We start from the raw sequence: 14,358 nt of genomic DNA, 5'->3' as shown, positions 1-14,358 counted from the left end.
GAATTCTATCTTGCTAAAACGAAAATGCAGAATTGAAATGAAAGCAGGAAAGGACTAATCTATTTTGCTGAAATGAAATTGCAGAATTGAAATGAAAGCAAGAAAGGATTAATCTATTTTGCTAAAATGAAATTGTGGAATTGAAATGAAAGCAGGAAATAGCTAATCTACGCTTGCTGAATTGACATTGCAGAATTGAAAGGAAACAACTATTCTACTTTTGCTGAAATAAACTACTTAGCAGAATGTTTGCAGTAGAAAATAGAAGAAAAGTAGTAATCACAAAATACTCTGACACTTCCCTAGAAACGGCTCCAAAAATATGGTGAGCTCCAGTATTGCAGCAATGATGCTACAACTCCTGGGACTCCCTACTTTACTTTTATCAACCCGGTAGTTCGTAACAAACTTGGAAGGGACGGTGCTATATGCACAAGTACTAGCTCTTACTGCAGGCTATCACTTGATCAACTGACACAAGTTTGCTAGGAGCTTAAGCCAACTTCTATGAGTTCTTAGAAGAAGCTTTTAACTGTGATGGATGAAGGCTAACTCAAAAGAGGCTAGTCTACTTGCAGAAAGAAGATGAAAGCTAAAAGGAAATGCAAACCCTAGTTTTACAGAGTAACCCTACTTGTGCAAGAAAAGAGATGTACAACTATTGAAATGGATGCCATAAACTATTGCAGAGGTAAAATAAATGTGTTTAAGCTACTTCTGAAAGGAAATATGGAAAAAACATCTTCTTGTATTTTTGAGCAATTTTATGCAAGAATTATTATGCATGTGTTTTAACTATTTTTGACAATGCAGGGGTTTATCAGCGAAATAAAATGGAGTGGGTGATCGAAGGGGGTTAGGGAGGTATGGAGAGGACCTAAGGGGTCCCTAGTACCCTTCTGGAGATTTCCACCATGCTCAGATCTTGAAAAACTGCTCGTGTTATATTCTACAGAAGGTTGCAGGGGATCTACAGGAAATTCTACAGGAACAGGCCGAAAGTGGTTTTTTGAAGATTGATGGGGGAAAAATAGTGGGGAAGTGGGAATGAAGGATGGATAAGGTTTTTAAGAGGTGTAGGACCCAATAAATGAAGCTAGAGAGTGATGAAGATGGTTGGATTTGTTCAAGGATGTAGAAAGAAATGTTGCACAAAAAAATAGAAATTAGGGTTAGTTGGGAAAGTGTGGCAAATGAAGGGAAGAAATCTTGAGTGAGGGGTTGGAACAGGTTGTATGATGGAGGAAGGGTAGGTAGGAATGTATTACAGGTGTTCTGCACATTACTTTCCAAAAACTGATCCAAACAAAGACAAAAAAACAGAGATCTATCTACTTTGACCTAATCTACTCTTAAAAACCAGAAATATGATGAACAATAGTGTATAAACAAGAAATCATGCAAGAGAGCTATGGAAACTAAGCAAGAATAGATCTAAACATGAAGACACAACTGATATCAACTTTTCCAATTCAAAATCTAACACTAGCAATTGCATTAGAAGGCAAAAACAGTGTTTTTGTGGCAACAAGTGTACCTTGGTCTCAATTCATGATCCCAAGGAGGGAGAACTGAGATCAAGGACTGCTTGGTAGCCTTTTTGTGGATATTTTCTGTTACCAAACTATCAAATCAACCTGAAGCATGAACAACTATCTAAATCATCAAAAGCAACCTAAGAAATGAAGCAATATTTTAACCTAAATAATAGAAATTAGTCTATGAATGCAAGAAAAACACATAAAAGTACACAAAGGAGGTACTGGCACTTGGGTTGGGCCCAAACCTAAGAGCTATATCCTCCTAAGAAAGATCAGAGCGGGCGAAAAACAAGATTCATCTTCATTGATAAAAAAATAATAGCTACATCCAAAAACTATTTACAAGAAGAAGCTCGAAAATGTGTTGATACAGAGCTGCACTAATGTGAAAAAATAGACTAACAAAATGACTAAACTACCAAGGCTTGAAGCCTTCCTACTTATGCATATGAGGACCCCCAATAGTCCTCCTTAATTTGAGGAGCTTGGCTGTCCAAAACTGCAGTTAATCAGCTACTTCACTAGACCTGCTCGGCTGCCCTTGAAATCATCTTTGGTGAGCTGTAGAACTCCGCGCTGATGGTGGAGAATTCAAGGAAGGGGTCATTTAGTGTAGTAGACATCCCTCCTACAAATCCTCAGCCTTGTTTCCTCATATTTGGCTACCAATCTGCTCATAAGTGCCCGATCTTGGTCCCAAAAATGTCCAAAAATCTGCAATAAGCACGTGTTAGACCTTGTGGTAAAGTGACTATTCCCATTCACACAATTAACATAAATATATTGAAAATCATGCATAAAAATATGGATAATGGTGGATTAAATGAGAATATTAGGAAAAATGAGCTCATATAGTTACCCATTTCTGGGGCTCATCAATCAGCAAGAGGGTTGATCTGATGTCTCTTCTCCATTGGTAAATGAAAGTCATATTTTAAAGCCATTGGAGATTGAGAGAAGGTAACTAGACCTAGTTGAACCAGTCAGAACCACCATTCCAAACAGAAAAAGAGCTTCTTTAAGGTCTAAATTGGGTGGTCATCCCCCATGTTGTTGCAGCGAATTTCGAGGCTTCAACATTTTGGCACTAGAAGGAGGGCCTGAAACTTGTTGTCTAAGTGGAGTCTTTGTAGTCTAACATCTTATTATTTATCACAATGACTCCTATTAAACTTCCAATTTGGAGTTGTATCCATGGACGTGCATCTTCCAATACTCCACCCGAAGTGGTAAGACTCTTGTCTCAGGTAAAGTTTAATGGTAAGAGAAACTCTTATGCTTTTAATCATACCTTTCAATTTATTCAAAATTTTTCAAATTATGATTTTCAAGGAATTGATGAAGGCATTTTATGCAAAATTTTTACTCTCACATTCGCGGCAAAAGCCAGAAACTGGTGTCGAACTCTTCTAGTTGCCTCAATTCACAGCTGGGATCAATTTGTTACAATTTTCATTTGTAAATTTGACGGCTATGATTATGAATAGGTATGTGATGAAATTGAATATCTACGAAGGTTTGAAAATGAGTCTGTTATTGATTTTAATATTCGATTTCATTTGAATTGTTTAAAATTTAAAGTCGAAGATAAACCTCCGAAAGAAGAATCATTAGATTGGTTTGAACATATTTGTTCTCTTCCTCCCATTCATAATCCATATGAAATTAGTTCAAGCTTTGTTCCATCCCCTTCCAACATAAATGAGAATTCCAATATGGATGTGCAAATAAATTATGATGAAGTGGTCTCACAAAGCTTGGAAAATATTTCTATCCAAATGCAAGAAGACAACAACAAAAATTTTGGAGAAAGAGCTGTCTTGAAATCTAAACATTATTCTGCATTAAATTTAGAAAATTAGATAGCAAATCAACAAGTACAAGCAACAATCAAAGTAACCAATAACACACAAACTATTGTAAATTTTTTTGAATTCTTTCATGATGAGAAAATGCCAAATTCAGAGCAGCAAAGCAACTTTCCTCAAGAAAGCATGAGTACACAAAGGAATGATATAGAATCTGAAATTTATAATGAATAAAATGCACAAGAGTTCTCAAATAGAGAAACTTTTAAGTTCATTATTTCTGATTCTCATTTTTCCCTTTATCCTGATATTTTTACTGATGGTAATTTTTCCCCTCTTGGTATTAATGATATTTCAGAAAATATAGACACTGATCTAAATGAAATTCCAATTAGTTTTTATCAAGATATAGAAACAATGATTGATCATTCTTTTGGCATTAATAAACATGTACCTTATATTCCTTCTTGTTTTGATACATTGGATGAGATCGAAGGGAATTTTAATAAATATCGTGAATTCATTTATGATAATTACTTTGAAAATGAAGATGTTGATTTGTATTATTCTCAAGTCAATCCTCATGATAAAATTAAAAACACATATGAGGATGAAGAACACTTTAATTTAGAAATTATTTCAACTAATCCTCATTCTCAAGCAGCAAATTACCTTCATGATTTCGACATCCAAGAAATCATTCCAATTTATGATTCAGATCGTGATCAAGCTCTTATTATTATTCATGGTCATAATTTTCTTTCTAATTCACAAGTTGGAATTGACAATCATTCAAATTCCATTATTCTGGCCAATCCTTGTGAAAAAGAAATTATTTCAAAACAATCCCAATTGTGTTGTAACATTAGTTGTACCATTAGTGATTTTATTTTATTTTTGTTTTCTCACTTATTTTGTTTAAAATCAGATTTATTTTTCAAAATTTTGATACTTTACGTTGAATTATTGAACATTGCACTATCAAACACTCAATTGATGCATTTCCCTATTGGGAAATTGAAGTTTCATATTATAATCATGAACATCAAAAGCTATCAATATTCCAATTTCAATCGATGCTATTTTTTTTTATTAAAAGCTTCTATATTCTCAAAGGCAGTATCAACAAGAGAATGTATTTTTATAATCTGACCAGCAATCTAATTCAATTAATAATCCTCTATTGTATCTAACATATTTCCATCCATTTCTCATTAACTCATTTGAAAAATATTTGGAAAGTTTTCCTTCATGGAAGATTGTTAATAGTTTAACACTTACACATAACACTAACAATTTTTTTCAGGCCTGTGAATCTAAAAGCTCATATCCACAATCTAGCCTGTTATCTTCTCTTTTTAATCTCTTCCAATCATTAATGGAAATCCACTCAGATTTCTATGATCCAATTGAAATCCAGTTGGAAAGGGCATTTACATTCTTCTTTCATATTTAGCTTTCTTACTTTAATTAGATTTGTATTTCTATTACTAATGTTTGAACTGTACATATATGCAGGAATTAAAATGAGAGAGTGGTTACATTGGAAATATGACTATACCTAGTCATTTTCATGTATATAGTTAGGATAGGAGTAGAATTAATGTAGTTAGTTTTCTTATATAGTTAATTTATTTTTAACAATTCTGCAGATAAAAATAAAGCAAGCAATCAACCATTCTCATATCATATACATGTTCAGAGAAATATTTTCCTCTCATCGGAAACTTTTTGTTTTTTTCTTCCCATCTTTAAATAAAAAATTTCTTGCAGCAATACTTCTACCCATGACTACATCTCTACCTATTTTGAATAATGTCTTAACTAAATTTAATTGAGTATGTACTTGGTTCACATCACCTCAAAGCCACTTTTCTCTATTTCGACATTTCCTTCTAAATTTTTTTTCTTAGATTGTTATGTTGAAAATTTTGATGATGCAAAAGCTTCCTAATATCATTGTCCCGTAAAATATATGACTGTCTAAGCTCGCAAGCTTAATGCCAATTCGATTATTATTAATCAGTATTACTTTTTGTTGTAAACACGTGAAGTTCATGTTATCTTCCTCATAATTTGTTAAAATGACATTAACGGTGTCCATTTTGCTATGTGCACACATTTGAATCTGTGTTGATATTCTTTCATAATCAGTGGCTTTATTCTATTATGATCTTTAGTTTATTATTTGATGTTGTAATATGCACCATATTTATTTACTAAAGACATTATTGAACAACCACCTTAACAATACAGACTTCGGTTAAGTTAATTCAGAATGAGCAAAGGTAATAATTACTGTTGCAATTCAAAGGGGAGCATATTTTCATTTACATTTCTAGTGAATTCTATGAATTTCAAATTTCTTGAACATGAATAATTGATTTTATTTAAGCTGATTGCACACTCTAATTTAGAATAAATAATGAGATGATTTTGAACAAAATCTGAATTTTGAGAAATCCATGGAAAAAATTGAAGATTCATGAGATAAAATTTACAGACAATTTTCTTCTAGGTACGCATTCATCAGTTCATTTTCATCTATTGTTGCTTTTTCCTTTTCTTCAGATTCTTTCTTATTTTTGTTCTGTTTCATTTGTAGGTTTTCATTCATTTTCGAAACTTGAAGTAAGTAGCAAACCCATTTCAAATCCGCAAAAGGTTCAGGGAAATTTTATTTGTTATTCATTAGAATTTGAGCATTCTTTAATTTTTCTTTCATTCATTAAAAAACCCAATAGGCCTTTAAAACATTATCGCAAAATTCATATCAGAATATTTCAACTTGACTTTCATATCACTAATACTACGATGAATATACATTTGTGATATTCCCTTCCCACTCATCTTCGTCAATTCTTTCCTTTCAATATTACATCATCCATATCACAACTATTTGTATCGCAATATTCTATCGGAAGCAACTCTTAGCATTTACTGATAAAATAATGCTGAAAGAAGACCTTTGATGTTCTTTTACACTCGTCCTTTCACAAAATTCCACATTTATCATATTGTATATTGCATTTCGCATTCCGCATATCCGTTAGTTGACTTTTCCAATATTGTTATGTTCACACAATTCCAGGCCCAATATAAAATTTAAATCAAGTTCATTAAAAATATCACATCCATTGAATCATAATTATGGTAGGGGCATAGGTTTAAAAGTCCTGATGTTCCGAATCCGATACGATATTAAATTCGTGTAATAAATTTATTGGGTCCGTTCTTCATCGCACATAGGTGTATCAACAATGTTACATCATGTACTTGAATTTGCCGATCGTCGATTTCTTTTGAGATCCAAAGCCGGTCCCACAAATTTGCCACGTCATCCCTAGCATCCCCACAATCGCAAAATAATATCGACATTTCCAACATTAGTATTTCCCGATGTCCCAATATGCCTATATCACAATCACTTCATCGTAATTTTTATTATATATTCTCAAATCACAATTCTAAATCTGTGATGTCTGATGTGCGAAGTGTTATGTGCGATGTGACTATTCCCCGATATAACGATTCTTCAGTATTCCCATCGCATCGCCTATTTTCACATAGCATATGTCCATATCATAAATTTTCCACCGCAACAAATATATCGCATCGAAAAACTCAAATGAAGCCTTATCTTAAGATTTTCCAATGCGATAGACTCTGATACATGCCCCTTTGCCATTAACATTCAATCGTTATATCCCATATCGGCAAAGGTAAAAATCATGGATTGAAATTTAAGTCAATCTTGGGGAATCATTAAAGCAATTGATAGGAAATTTGCAACAAGGTTAGATCATTTCGATTTCTTTTATATTTCAGTTTTAGATATTCCACTCCATATTTAAATATGAAATTTAAAACCTTCCCATATATACATATAAATTTCATTATCTCAGATTTGGTCTTAATTCTAGACAATTTATGGAAATGGAGTTGATATGAAACTTATAATATTATGAGAACATTCATCGTTGCAAGAAGCATAATTTCATTCTCATTTCTGATGGATTTGTTTTACTTTCGATTCCCTAAACACAAAGCATTATCTCCTTATAGTTTACTGCTTGCTTTGGTTTAAATAAAACAAATAATTATTTTGGGTTATAAGATTACGGTTAGTTCAACTTCTTCATGCTTTTGATTTTAATTAAAAGAAGAAGTTAGCTAGCATTGGAAAAGATGATACCTCATAGGTAATATTAAATGCAATTCTCCATTGGTAAGTTTCATATACCCACTTTCAATTATTTTTATTACTTTATTTTAGTTTCATTTTTGTTTTTAAATTATGCTAATATAAAAATATGTGTTGCAGCTCTTCATAAAAGCTTTCGATCCTCCACCATATCAGATTTTGAAGCCCTATACTCTTTTCCTGGTTTCCTTCCAAGAAGCAATAATAATCTTCCGTCGAAACGACTACATTAAGAACTTTCTGAACCTTTAATTTGTTTCTTTAACCATTCCTTTTATTAGAAAATGATTAAGATGATGCTTTGGAACAAGAATATTGACACTTGACAGAAATTTTTTCATTTTGGCTGAATTTTATTATCACTGCTATCTAAAGCCTAAAATTCTTATAACCCATGCAAGGTAAAATTTATCTAAATCTCGACATAAGAAGGAATGGTTACATGATTATTTTCTTTTACTTCATTTTGTTGAGACATTGGTATAAACATTCTTGTTGGAGTTTATCTTTTAAAAACTTGGATTTTCCTTTCTGCTCTTACCTTTTTTATTTTTATTTTTGTTTGTTGATTTCTTTTATCAATTCAGATTAGGAATTATTTTCCTTTTATTTTTCAATTTTGATTTTGGTGACTCTGCCATAATTTATACGAAAGGCCTTTTTGTTACCTAACAATGGTCGACATACACAGAAAAATAATGTTAATAGTCTACTATTGGCTTTTTCTTAAATCTCTTAATAAAGTTTGTTTTTCTTATTATAAAGGTAGACATACTTAGGGAAGAGATTACAAAACAAGAGAAGTTGACAAAGTATCATAAAATCTGAGAAATTTCTTTTTTCATCAAAATTGTAATTATTTTGAGATTTCAATATTTTATTAAGATCTTTCAAAATTCTATTATCAGTCAAGAAAAGTTATTTTTAACCAAGTAAAGACACTTTACAGTGAAGCACCCTTAACTCTAAAATTGTCATTCTTAACTCTTAAGGAGTCAATAATTCTCCCTGTCCAAAAAGTCTTGTTTTTCTAGAGTGTAATCCAAAAATATATTTAAACTTAAAAGATAAGAGGTCTCATCATGAGCCTGCTTACCATGATCATAGGGGAAAAATAAGCTGACATTACCAACACTGCTAAACAAACCAAGGTAATGGATTATGATTGCAAACAATCAACAAACTAGGGTAATGGCTTATGATTGCAAACAATCGTAAGACAAGGGGTCTAATCACAAGCCAGCTTGTTCAATCCAATTATAACCATTGAATGGCATTGTTAACTATCTGGCTACCAAACCAGGACAATGGCTTTTAAGAACTAAAAATAAAAACAAATACAAAGAAAATAAACATATATAGATGGATTTATCTCTAAGTCAATAATTCTTAAATAGATGGGATTTTGAATCGTTGATGACTAAAAGGTAACCTTGTCGAGACCATAGATGTTTGTTGGCAGCAACGACTCTACCTATGACAAATGAGTATACTTTAAAAGCTAAGCTGTAAAGTGACCCCTGCTTTATCTCTACAACTAACTAAAGACTGATATAGAGATGAGATATTTTGATTTATGAGGAACTTTAAGAAAAATTACAGTTAGATGATTCTTGTTTTTATTTAGACTAATGAACCTAATAAAACATTTCAAAAATAATTCTCTCTTCTTTAATTATTTTTACTTTAATTTTAGGAAAATCTCATTCATATAAAATAGAGATAATTGGTTCTTCTCCCGTGTGTCGCCATTATTGTGGTAAAACACAACTGCCCCCCCCCGCCCCCATTTTTTCATTTTATTTTTATGTACTCAAATAATGGGGACCCTCTCTATAAATTTTTGAATAAGAATCTGCTTTGATTTTCATTTAAGATTGTCTTACAATTTTATAAAAAAAAATTGTCGGATTTCCATTTTGATTATTTCATTGAATCCAATTTTTCACAAGCTTTCCAACGATACTTGTTTCGCTCCATTTGGTCAATCGGTTTGTAAATGACACTCTTTTGGAGTTTGATCATTTGTGTCGCCTGGGTTAGAAAATGTATAAAATGTACCAATATTTTAATTCTCGTAGTTAAAATAGTCATTCATTGTAAATAATAACTCTTAGTTCATTTTTACTATTTCTTTCATTTTTCACTAAAGGTCCTACAAAATGACCCAGCTAAATTGCACAATGGATGGAAACACGTTTCACAATCTTGGTAATTTACTCCAATTTATTATTTTAAAACAAATTGCCAAGACCAGAATCTCAAAATTGTAAAATAGTTGAAGTCCAATTTCTAGGATTATTAATTCACATGGACCCCACTTATCTTCATTTAATAAATAGCCCCCAAGACCCAGATCACAAAAAACTTATAAAACAAAATCATATCCCAGAAAATTTCTCACAAAAACAATTTCTCGCAAAAAACTTCTCGCAAAATCTTATCACAAAAACTTAAACATTAACATTTAACATTTCAAAACACATAAGTGCGATAAGCTGATGCAATAATTACAAAGTCTTTCATTTTTGTTTGAAATTTGTTTTAAAAAAGGATCAAAATATTTCATGCGATGCAATATTGTGATATTGCATATTGCATATTGCAATTTTGTTAAGCTCCTTAATTTAAAACATCATTGGATTTGCGATTGGAAAAATGCGAGGGGTTAATAATTTTTAATATAAAGTTTTGTTATCACCTCCTTATGACTCCCGTACCTCCACCTCACATCATCCTACCTCACATTCACTTCATCCTCTACTCACTTCCCTCCTCCATCATTCCTCTTCACATGGATGGAATTAATGAATAATGGTTGATTTCAATGGTTTGTATATAAAAATTTTAATTTAATATTATATTTATATTATAATAATTATATTATAATTATGATATTTATTATAATTTTAATATAATTTAAATTATAATATTATTACATTTTAATTAATTTCTGTTAAATCATTTCCATCTTAATTAATTTTTGTAAATAATTAATTTAATTTGTAATCACAATTAATTAGCATTAACTAAAATTAATTGTATATATTAGTTAATTAATAATTAAGCTAGAATTAATTATTAATTAATTAAAATCTAATTTAGGATTAAAATTTAATTAAAAATTTCTGATTTTTAGCCTAGGCAACAAAATTTCCAGAATTATACCAGATTTGACTCATCAATTTTGGAGGCTAATAAATCGAGTTTTACTCGGCCAAATGAGGCCTAGGATGGCTCATTGGAAAGATAAAATCATGGAGAACATTTCTGAGGAGGTTTCATTAATAGATTTTTATTATTTATTGGGTCCAAAATCCAGTAGAATATCAAGCTCTGAATTTTTAATAAAACTAATTTTCCTGAGTTTTATTTTCTACATTTTCATTTGCCCAAGCCTCTTCTGAATGCAAATCCATTCATAAATGATATCGTTGGTCAATTAGATCATCACAGGCATTAATTGAAAGTTTGGATTTCCTTTTCAATTATTTATTTAATTGAATTTGATTAGAATTGTTTTAATTCCAGATTTGGCATTTTGATTTTATTTTTACATTTTAATTTTGTTTTGAATTGTTTTTACAGGAAAAGAGTTGAAACAATGAGTAGAACAAGATCTCAATCAATGCGAATGCTCCAGAAATTGAAGAATGGAATTTTTAGCAAATGAAGATTGATTGAGTAGATCTCTTCTTCAATAAAAATTTTTGTTAAGAATTCCTTTGCAAATATTATAAATAGCAGATTGCAAAATGTACTAAGGGCTTCTCTCCTCTGCAATTCTAGAATTCTAATAGCACATCTGTAATAGGGATTTAGAGTTGTAGTTGGAAGGAAAGGAATTTCAGATCTAAAGATTATTGATGTTTTTCTTTTACATTTTGAGTTATGTATAATGAACAGAGTTTTCACTATTGTAGCTATGGTTTTGAAAACAGAAGCTCAGGCACTGTAAAGGACTATTACAGACCAGAGCTAGAGAAATGGACTCAATAAATTGGTATTTATAATACTATTATTTTAAATGTCGGTTTCATTTTATGATGATAGGAATGTGTCAATTTACTTTCATATTTGTTCACTTATGTCAGTATGGGTAATTTGTCTCTATTTTATGTTATTATTTATCTCCACTCTCAAGGGTTGAATTCTAATTTTTGTGTAACTATTTACTCAGAAATCTATCTTTTAATACTAGTTTAATAAATAGTGATATGTTGTGAACTTTTTCCACATATTATTGTTTAATTATTCAAGTTACTGATTAAATGATCAAAATCATTTTGCGAACTTCTTCTTGAGTGTTGTTGGTTGATTATTTCAGTTAAGAGGTTCCTAAATAGGATGTGTTTGGTATTCATAATGTCAGTTAATTGAACTACTTCATTAGCTTGATATTCATTATAAGCCAGACATATTTAAATCCCAATACTTTAAATATCTTGCTCTCGGTTGGGTTAGATCTATATCTACCTAATTGAGATAGGATTAGGATTTAGTTTCTTTTGCTTGCATTATAGAATAAGTTTGCATTTAGATTAATTTCTACATTCTTTTAAGTCCTCTTCCCAAAGAAACAAATTTTAGTTATGGCTTGGCTGAGCTCCAAATCAGCTTAAGGATCACTTTCCAACCTGATCAGCGAGAGGGTTGATCTGATGTCTTTTCTCCATTGGTAAATGAGGGTCATATTTTAAAGCCATTGGAGATTGAGAGAAGGTAAGTGGACCTAGTTGAACCAGTCAGAACCACCATTCCAAATGGAAAATGAGCTACTTTAAGGTCTGGACCGGGTGGTCTTCCCCCATGTTGTTGCAGCGAATTTCAATGCTTCAACACTTTCTCATACAAACTCCATTTTGAGTGAAACAAGTTGCATTGGGATCGTATCACCGAAATGGATGTGTTTGTTCAAGTTTTGAGTGATTTTGAGCACTTTGATTTTTGAGCAAATTTTTGCCCCTAATCCAGATTTTGAACACTCCTTCCCACTGACAGGATTTTGGACCCACAAAAACTAGCTATTTTATGAGAGCTGAATACTCTTCTCCTTCCCAAGTTCTTTCAATTGATTCTACTTGGAAAAATCTCCATGACAACCAATTGGGTTCACTAACATGCCTTGCCTTGCAAATGCCTTGACACTTCAACCAATGTTCTCCTTTTGTTGTTGACCCAATCCAACACTTGTTAGCTGCTTGTTGATTAAACACCCTACTGTACCAAAGAATTCCCTCGGTGCTTGGAAAGCTTATTGATGGTCTTCCCATTGAGAATCATGTTCCTCCTTTGCAACACATGCATTCGATGTAAGCTTCTCCTTGGCAACCACTTTTCCAAGTTAAGCCCATCTGAGTGAACCACAGCAATGAGTTCCAATATCAGTAATAAAAAGAAAATAAATGAGCATTCTTTTACCTCTAGGGTTCCAAATTCCACATCTGCCAGAATGCATTCGTTATCTCTTTCGCTTCTTGGTGTCAACATATCAAATGGCCTACCATGGCCACAATTTTTTTTGGCATTTTTGTCCACTTCCACTTCGTGATTCCATCATCCTCCAATATTAACATGCTACTCATGTCATGATTTGAGAATGAAGGCTAATTATGTGCCTCTTGCTCAAGCATGGACCTTCCAAAATCCTGCGACATCTTGTCTCAAGAAACACCGTTAACCGTGAAAAACATTGCTATGAGGAATTTTGCATCTACGGATAAATACTAATTTTGTAGGTAGGTAGCTATACCTAGAACAACAGATTTAAAGTGCTTATCCTTTTTCTATAGATGACAAATAAGACAAAGGGAATCAAAGGACCTACTTGTTCTTTTGCTTTCCTTTTGTCTCCTTTGTATATCTCTCGTCGCTCCTTCTTGAACTTAACTCGCTCAAAAAGTACCTGCAAGCATAAATAGAGGACAAAGAACTAATCAAAGCAAGATATCTATCAACTATAAGTAAATGGAATCAGATACATTCACACATATAAACATCATATACCAAGATAAGCATATGGAAAAAGGTGTAAATAACTTTATTAAGTAGAAGGAATAATTATAACCATGAAGTCCGATCCATTGTTACTCTTCCATCTTGGGTTCCAACCAACATCACATCAATAGCACAACACTCTAGAAGCATAAAAACACTTGCTTACAATCTCAATCTTCACACCAATAGTATCTCCTTACAAATTCTCAAAGTCTAGCCCCTGATCACTTAGATGAGTGCTCAATTTATAGGCAAATGGAGGAGGTTTGGTCATAAATGAGGGTATTGAATGACCTTCCAAACTTAGAGTTAGTTTCCATGGAGGGAGGGATGAGAGGATAGGAGGTTACTTAACTCATTCCTCATCCAATTTCAAGCTCATAGGAGATGATAAGTGTGGGAATCTTCTAGATGATTCCAGAAGATAAGAATATTTCCAGAACCCTATGTGAATTTCACTCAATCTCGCCCAACGCAGGTCAAAGTGGGCCCGGGTGCTTTGTAGAGCACCTTGACATGGGACTACCTGCACTAAAGCGCACTTACCCCTATCCAAGGTTGCGCTGGTCCCTCAAGGAGGCATTTTTGGAGGGATTCAGGCCAAGAAACTCTCAAGGAAGGAGGCATTCAAAGTTGTGACTTGTCTAGGGCATGTAGCAACTGAATTAGGGTTTGATGAGCCCTAATAGTACTGATCTAAATGATGGGAGTGATGTGCCCAAATGGATCTGTAACAGCTGCCCCCTAAAGCATGAAGTCGAAAATAATGATGTCGAGTGATATGCTTTACGATGTGATGAGGAGGTTC

The sequence above is a fragment of the Pinus tabuliformis genome, chromosome X, assembly GCF_031772625.1.
Source record: "Pinus tabuliformis cultivar Carrire ecotype Pingquan chromosome X, CPIR1, whole genome shotgun sequence".
In the NCBI taxonomy this organism is placed as follows: Eukaryota; Viridiplantae; Streptophyta; class Pinopsida; order Pinales; family Pinaceae; genus Pinus; species Pinus tabuliformis.
This window is presented reverse-complemented; position numbering follows the sequence as displayed.